Raw genomic sequence first — 9,256 nt, forward strand, 5'->3', positions numbered from 1 at the left:
CTTAGTCTCGGTGCAATTTAAATGCTGATAAAAGGGAATGAATACACCCCCTTAGTCTTATGTAATATGTGCTATGTTAAATAGACCGTTGGAAGATAGGGGTTGAAAAAAGTGTTCATAAAAGAGAAGGAATATACACCTAAAATGGGCTCATAAAAGGGAACGAAGTGTTAATGTTGGTAGTCTTTGCTATAATGCGCTCATTGTCTGCTATTTCTGGAATGAGTACACCCCTGCTGTTTCGTAGTCTCCATGCATTCTCTGCTATGGTAAAATAAGGGGTGAAAAAGTACGTAGTCTTATGTATTATCTGCTTTGTTAAAATAGGGTTGAAAAGTGATCATAAAAGGGAATGAGTACACCCCTAAAATGAACTATGTTTAATCTTCGCTATGTTTCGTAGTCTGTGTTATGATAAAATAATAGTTGAAAAATGAGCCATACTCTTATTAGCTGTGCTATGTTCAAATAGTGGTGGAACGAGTCTTATGTGTTATCTGCTCTGCTATGTGTTCGTAATTAAAATAGGGGTTAGAAAATATGCTCATAAAAGGGAACGAGTTCACCCCTAAAAAGTGCTCATAAAAGAGAACGAGTACGCTCCCTAAAAAGTGCTCATAAAAGGGAACAAATACACCCTTAAAATGGAGGTCGTAAAAGACCTTGGTTTCACAGTTCAAGGTGCTCGATTTCCCAGTGGCTCCTGAGTTGGCCTAATATGTTCCAGTATGGCATAGTATGTTCCAGATCAATCCATTTTCTACTACTATCACGTACTGAGCAGGATTACTATGACAACGATCGCGCATCAGTAGGGTAAAACTAACCTGTCTCACGACGGTTTAAACTCAGCTCACTTTCCCTCTTAGTTTGTGAACAATCCAACGCTTGGCGTAGTCTGTTTCGCAATGCTGGAAAGAGTCGATATCAAAGGATCAAGACGCGACGTCGCTATGAACGCTTGGCCAGCACAAGCCAGTAATCCCTGGCTGTAACTTTTCTGACACCTCTCGTTGGAGACTCTCCAAGCCAAAAGGATCGATAGACCGTGCTATCGCAGTCCCTGTGCTTACTGAACATCGGGATCAAGCGAGCTTTTGCCCTTTTGCTCTACGCGAGGTTTGTCTTCGCTGAGCTGGCGTTAGGATTTCTGCGTTATGCTTTGACAGATTTACTGCCTCAGTCAAATTCCCCTCGTGATAGTTTCCTCGACTCGGATCGTGCGAGAAAAGAAACTTGCCGGACTTGGTTCAGGAATACCGTACGCCAAACACGAAGAACAATGCAAGCGCTACGCCTCACCGAGTAAGTAAGGAAACGATGAAAGTCGTGGTATTTCACCGGCAACCCCGTAAAGAGTCTCCCACTTCCGCTGCATCTCTCATGTCTCCTCACAGTATCAGACTAGAGTCAAGCTCAACAGAGTCTTTTTTCCCAACTATTTTTTTCCAAGCCCGTTCTCTTGGCTGTGGTTTCGCTAGATAGTAGATAGGGACAGGTTGATGCTAGTGGTTTAGTAATCCTCGCTTAATTGCATGCATGGAGAGCATGCCCGCGACCGTTCCGTTTATTTGATGGACGGGTACCGCTCCAAAGTGTTGCACCCCGCACGTGGTTGCTCGTGCTTGTATTTAAGTCTTCGTACACAAGTGCACCGCCAGGAGTTGTCCCTTAATCTTGGCACCTAAGTGTGTAACCCCCATTCTCTGAGGGAGTGGGATACTCTCACTGCGCGACCAGACGGAAGTCCTGAGTGCCTAATAGTTAACCTACTGGTGGATGCGGTCCTGCTAGCGGGAGACCCATGAGAATCCTTCGTTTCCTGGCAGGGTTGGGGGAGAAAGAAGACTCGAAGTCCTTCCCTCAGCGGCATGCATTCATTCCTTGTCAATTGTCCTCCTGTGAATTGGAGCTCGTCATCCGGATCCCTTCGAGTTGGAGTTCGTTGGTACACGATATTTACACTAAGGGTTCACTCCTACTGCAGACGTTCGTCAATTCCATTATGTTCCTGTGGGAGTACCCCACGCCTCTGTCTCAGAATCTCGCAGTATATTTCTTTATAAAAGTTAGACACTACGGTGGTGAGCCTAAACAGATCGCCGCATAGGCTTTAGTATGCAGTTCATGCCTTAGCGGTATATGCGGCAACGTTGCTTGCTCAGCCTGGTGAACCTTCTCAAGAAGCGCGCAATCGAGGACAGTGTGTTTAGTTGAGCCAGGAGCGTCCCCACAGTCACAATGTGGCACTCTAGTTAAGCACGGAGAGTGGAGCTTAGCATTATACGGGCCGTGCCCTGTTACAAAGTGTACTAGACCTTTCCCTGCGTGCAAATACCCCATTTGCAGCCTTTCAGCCATATCCGGGAGAACGTCATGGGTCCTCCTTCCCCTTTTCGGAATCATCCCATTCCGCTTGCCACCTGCTCACTTTGCGGGTTTTCGTCTCTGCTTTGGTTAGGCACAGACGTCCGAGTATATCCACTGTCTTTTCAGGAATTCCCTTCCTAATCCAGTAGTTAGCAGCTCGTTCAAGAATCTTCAGATGTACAGATACTATTCCCAGAATTGCACATAGTGCGTTTCCAGAGATCGTCTTTCAATCGTTTTTTTTAATTAAGGAAAGTACTCATTAGTAATTTGGAAGATCGAAATTTACGAAAAGTCACTCAGATATTGAAGAAAGTAAGTGACATACAGGGTGTCCGAGAAGTCCTTCCCTGATTACAGAATTCCCTGTATGCTCCACTCAACCGCAGTAGGATCGAGCATTGCACTCTGCACACCTTCCGGATATTGTCATCGCGCACGACAAGCCTTTGTGCTCAAGTGCTAGCGCAATAGGCCAACACTGAGGTCCACAAACTGTCATTGTACACTTTGACGTGGCCGGGTCTGAGTTGGAACTTCCTTCCTCGTAGAGAGAGGATCCTCTGTTCTATGCTACTTGCTCGGTTGCAGGAATACTCAATATGCTTTGCATATTGAGTGATTCATCTAGAAACACTACGAGATATTTTGTATGCCTAACCTTCTTGATGATCTGTCTACCAAGTTTAAGGGTTGGATACCTTGGAGCCTATCCCCGAACAGCGTTTAGACCGTTTTGTTGACTGAAACAGTCAACTTATATCTGCTGCACCAGGCATCGAGTCGTGCTAAAATAACATTCCCCTTTGCCTTTTTTTCTGTGGGAGTCCACCACCGAAGCAAGTCGTCCGCGAATGCCACGAGATCAAGTGTCTGCGGCATTCCCAGTAACTCCGTTAGGAGTAGTTCAGTCGCCACATCCCAAAATGTTGGTCCGCACACATCCCTGGGGACAGCCCTTGGTGCAGGTTTTAGAGATGCGATCACTTTCTGTCTGGAAACATACGTTCCTGTCCCTGCAGTAATGGAGGAATATCTCATACAAGTTTCTAGGGCATCGCATCTCACTGAGGCGCCCAAAGAGGGTTGGCCACCAGAGATTATCGAACGCCCCAGAAATGTCAACGAAAATACCTATGGTATATTTCGTTGGAGACTCCTTGATCACGCTGAGCGCATGGTTAGCTGCGTCCTCAGTTGACTTCCGCGGACGGAAACCATAATAATTGGCAACCATCCCAGTTCTCTGGTATTGGAGAGTCAACCTGCGGATAAGTAAGTTTTATGTACTTTGCCCAAGACATTCAGTAGGGGAAGTTGGTATGTACGATTTCGGATCTTTGAACCCTTATCCTCGCCTTTGCTCAAGACGACCATTTCTGCGTTCTTCCAGATAGCAGGCACTCTTCTCTGTTCCAGACACGCGTTGTACAGAGCTCTCAGCGTTTCAGCAAGTTCGTTAGAACATTGCTTTACGACTTCGGGCCTTATCCCATCCGAACCTGCAGCCATTCCGGACCGCAGTCCTGAGATCTCCTCCTTTATTTCTGCTTCCGAGAACACGGGGATGTCCTCTTCTGCATCATAGTCATTGGTGATTTCATCACGCATTCTTATCTTGTCTGCATCATCCTCCTCCGGATTATCATCCGGGAGGAAAACATTAAGCAGGAGCTCGCCAGTCTACTGCCCTCCCTCCGTGAGCGGTTTGCATAACGTCCGGCGCTCCAATCTTTTTGCTGACAATTTTGTAAGATGCACCCCCGAGATCGGTTTCCATACTGGTCTGGACGTTACTCTCCCATGAGGGAGCCCTAGCAGCGTCGAGAGTCTTTTCAAAAGTTCCCTTCGCTACCTTGTACCTAACAAATCTGTCCCAACGGACGTCCGGGTCTGGTGTAGACTAGTACAGCCTCCTTTCCCTTCTGCTGTTCGCTTGTAGCCTTGAAAGGCGTCGCGTCCAGTAGGGCATGGAAGCTACATCCAGCGGGCGAGGCAGCTGCTGGCTGTGTTCGATAGCATTCACAATGGTTTCTTGTAGTCTACGAGCTGACTCTTCAAGCGTTGGTGCGATGACGTGAGTCAGATTCAGTACATCTCTAAGCATTTCCCAGTTCAGGAGCCTAGGGTTGTATTTTGGTCTCTCGGGAACTTCTGCCCCTTGGACTCCATTCCTTTCAATTGTCAGTGCTAAAGTAACCACATTGTGGGTGCTATCCGTGATAGCGTCATGCACTTTCCAGTCCTGTACCACGCCAATGGGTTGGTTCATTGACTAGAGTAACGTCTATGTTCCCAGTAGCCCCCACTCTATTAGAATACGTGGGAACATGACAAAGCATGTTTTCCACAGCCAGCCGAAACTCGTGAATGAGCTCTTCTACCAACTAACCCTTGTTGTCCGGCACTCGAGGGTACCAGAGGGGGGACTTGGCATTGTCACCAGACATGTGACTACCTGTCTTCTGGGGAATAAAACTAGTATCTCCCGCACCCTGTCTAAGAAAGGTTCAATGGGATGGCTGAACTGGAAGTACATGCACAGTAGAATAATCGTCCCTTGCAGGTTCTGTACCTCTGCACAGATAGCGTGCTCATCCGACAATTGTGAGAATACATTCATCCGAAGATTTCGGTTCAGCAGCACGAGTGAAGCGTTTGGCTGCTGTCCTTTTATCATTACCTGTGCCATGAGAGGCAAGTCTTGCAATTTCCCATACTCTGTATAGGGTTCTTGCAGAGCGACGAAGTCTAGCGACATTTTTCCGGAAGTTTACGGACCTCATACATAACTGATCTCGATCGCATTGCCTTCAATTGTAAAGCCTTGTAGGTATTACATGCTCCGACCACTCGATTTACCAGTTGTGTTGCCTTGTTAGCCAAATTACAGCCCATAGTCGGTGTGATCGACTGTCTTGTGCAACAAGACTTTCTACGTGGCGCAGTCCTTGTCGTTTCCGGAGCAAGTTCGGTTACGCTTCTTACAAGGGATGCAAGTAGCTTCACGGTCCTTGCGAGATCATGCTTCCTTTTTGTGGTCTTATCTCCACAGTGGGAGCACACCTGCTCCGAAATTCAGTGTTTTGTGACGATACCTAGGTCTCGACACTTGTAACACTGAGGCGCGACAAGGTAGTCCTTGACTGCCATGGACTGAAAACATATAAATGTGTTTTAGGACCAGTAGATGGTGGCGCATTTTGGCCGAAACCTCGACCACGTGATGGACTGTTGACTTTCCCTTTGTTCCAGCTTTGAACCTCGGCCTGAAGTGCCTTTTAAACTTAGAGTGGGGCAAGTCATCACCGAAGTTTTAGTTGTGTACCTCTTCAATGGGCTCCTCAGAACTTTTGCCCTCCGGTACATCATGATGATGACCAGTGGATCCCGTTTGCGCGGAAGCTCAACCCTAAGCTTCGCCGAGAATTGCTGATTGTCTTGGATTTTCCTCAGGTCTGACGCCGATTGAGTCTCTATCACCACGCTGTTTTCTGCGTTCCTCACCGCTCCGATCTTAATTGCGTCTTTTGCAGGATTAAGGACCTGCGTCAGGGCTTTCCTTATGTCCTTGGGAGTTTCACCAGTTTTGGCTTGATGAAGACCTCATGTCGAGGCTGCGCAACTGTTTTCTCAGTGGCGGTCTGTCTCTGCATGGTCGAGACAGCCCCGGCGGCTACCTGTGCAAAAGACACAGGCTGTGGTTGGTTCTCCTTCGTTGTGGTAACCAATTTCAGCGTTAGCTCCTGGTTCGTGATTTGCAATTGCTCAATCTTCCCCAGGAGCTTGCCCCGCTCAATGGCCTATTGTATCAGCCTTTTTTTAGGCGACGCATTGCCTTTTCAGTTACCCGCTATCCCACTTTGAGAGTGGAATCAAGTAAATACGCACTCTCCATTAGCAGACTGTGGGTATTTAGTACCCTTTCCACTTCCTACGGTTGAGAACCCGACGAGGAAGTGCTTACCTCCGAGTCACTCTCGCTGACATCCCTGTCGTTGAGGGGTGGTTCAGGTCGCCTGCTCGTTGGCTGCCTTGTAGCCATTGGCTTGCTCTCCAGATTTCCTTCGTCTGGAGCACTGGTGCTGCCACTTTCGTTAGCAGCCTGGTTAGCCTTCGGATTCGGTTTGGGGGACTCTTTGCCAGTGACTCGGATCTTCTTTCCCTTATCTTCTGGCTTCCCCTTTGAGGGTGCCATAGTTGAACTTCTAGGACTTCCCTCTCGTGCATTGATTCCCGCACCCATCTACGTAAAATATCCCAACTGGGACGCTAATCACTCTGCCAGCTGTGGCCTACAGCTGTTGCCCGGAGAAACCGACGTGGACTAGCGTGCTGTAGTCTCGTCCATTATCAAGGATTCACCAGATTAGGCGGTGCTAAACCCACACCCAATGAAGTACTACTCCTTCTAAAGATTGGTGTAAGCTAATCGCTCTATACACCCATGCACAAGAACCTTCGTTGGGCAGTGCGAAACATACACCCCACCCGCTTACAATACCTGCTCTTTTCTTAGGAGACGAAGACTTCTGGTCTTCTTCCGCCGGTAGATTGGGACAGTGGGAATCACGTTAATTCATTCATGAGCGTCAATAATTAGATGAAGAGGCATTTGGCTACTTTTTTCCCACCTATATAATGTTTATCTTGTTTATTTTTATCTTCAAAGTACCCACAGTTACCTTCAAAAAGTTTACACTAGCCTTCAAATTACTCACACTCGCTATCACAATGCTCATAGTTGCTGACTTTACGTTCGTAATTACGGACATACGGCTCATAGTGGATGACAAAATGGCTCATTGTTCTTGTCAAAAGGCTCACAGTTGGTTTCAGAATCCTCACACAAGCCGTCAGAGTGGTCACACTTGCTCTCAAAGCGCTCATACTTGCCATCTATCTATTAAAATGCAACAATATCAATTAAGAGTGTCCGAGCTCCAACCGGTAGCTTTATCTTTCAAAACTTTGATTTACGGTTATAAGTGAATTCACGTTTATTACAAAAACAATTTTTTTTAAAAGGTGTACTTCTTAAAAGGTGTACTTTAAAAGGTGTACTTAAAGAGAGATTTTTCACAAAGTTTATCTTTTTAAATTAGTGTTCAGAGCCTTTGCTTTTTAATAAGCCTTCTCCGAAATAAATGCAAATATTTTTTTCTGCCATCTCTGGAGTATTTTAAACTATACGTTTGTGGGCGTTTATATGTTTGTGGCAAATCCTTTCCACAGTGAGATCTCGGAAATAACAGGCTCTAGAAAGATGACGTTTCCACTGATAGATTGCAAATTTTGCGTAGATTGTCCAGTTCTAACTCAATATTAAAGAAACAATTCAATTAATTATTTATTTTTTTTACGGGTACACTGGAAGTGTTGAAATTTAAAAAAAAAAATCTTATGCATCATATTCTACGTATTATACATTTCAACAATACATTGTTGTATATTGGGGTTGTATATGTCTCAGGCATTTGCTTCATGGCCAAATAATAATGGAAAAGGAAGGATAAACATTTCTCGAGTCTAAGATAAATCTTTATTTTTGGAGTGTTTTGGCCAATGAACACCATATATAACTGACATTATAATTAATTGTATATGTGATGTATTTGCTTATTACATACGCATGCAAGAAGAAAGAAAACACTGGTCATACATGAATTAGAAACTCCAACCGGAAGTAGGCTCAAATCTTGGAAACGGTGCGAGATATTGAGAAAACTTTGATACTCCTTGCCGATTTTTTCACAGCGCCTCTTCTTTATGGTATGCCACTTCTTAGCGCATCATTCGCAATGAGGATAAAACTCCTCCTCATTCCTCACAACATATGAACATGTCTCTTTACAGACACAAATGAAAGATGTCTTGATCGAAAAAAGCTCCTCTTTATGATACCCCTTGCCGATATTTTAAATCATTTTTTGTCAATATCTCGCGCCGTTTGCATGATTTGAGCCTACTTCCGGTTGGAGTTTCTAATTCATGTATGTCCAGTGTTTTCTTTCTACTTCCATGTAGTATGTGATAAGCAAATACATTACATACACAATTAATTATAATGTCAGTTATATATGGTGTTCATTGAACAAAACACACAAAAAATAAAGATTTATCTTAGACTCGAGAAATGATTATCCTTCCTTTTTCACTATTATTTGGCAGTGGAACAAACGCATGAGACATATACAACCCCATTATACAACATTGTGGTTTTGGAATGTGTAACGCATAGGATATGATGCTTTAGTTTTTTTTCATTACAACGTTTCCAGTGTACCCTAAAAAATGTAATAAAGAAATAATGGCCATGTTTTTTTTTTTTTTAAATATTGAATTAGAACTGGACAATCTACGCAAAATTTCCAATCGATCAGTGAAAACGTCATCTTTCTAGAGCCTTAGTCTCCGAGATTTCATTGTCGAAAGGATTGACCACAAACATATAAACATAGTTTAAAGAACTCGGAAGACGGAAGCACAATTCACATGCATTGACTTTAGAGAAGGCTTATTAAAATACAAAGGGTATGAACAATAATTTTATATCATGAACTTTATGAAAAAGATATAGTTAACTAATTTAGAATATTTGAAGTACAAATACTTAAAATGTTTGTCTCTGTTAAACGTGAAATCACACATAACTGTAAATGAAAGATATGAAAGCCAATGTTATAGGCTGGAGCTCAGGCGCTTTTAGTTGCTATTGTAACATTTTAATAGATATATATAAATTTCTAGGAAATAATATTCAGTTTAACTTTTACCGAAGGGTCGAAATTCTGCCGCCTAAGACAGGATTCGCTCCCGCGTAGATGTGTGGATATTATAGGGGAAAAATAAAAAAAATGATAAAAAAAAACAATCAACTCAAATA

The 9,256-nt window shown here is 44.1% G+C and overlaps 1 pseudogene; it reads right to left on the minus strand.

Annotated features, from left to right (window-relative positions):
- Positions 1-558: 558 nt before the first annotated feature.
- On the minus strand, positions 559-1,541 carry LOC145688737 (large subunit ribosomal RNA; annotated as a pseudogene).
- Positions 1,542-9,256: the final 7,715 nt, after the last annotated feature.

This window comes from Thermobia domestica, chromosome 6 (assembly GCF_964235325.1).
Source record: "Thermobia domestica chromosome 6, izTheDome1.hap1.1, whole genome shotgun sequence".
NCBI classification, from domain to species: Eukaryota; Metazoa; Arthropoda; class Insecta; order Zygentoma; family Lepismatidae; genus Thermobia; species Thermobia domestica.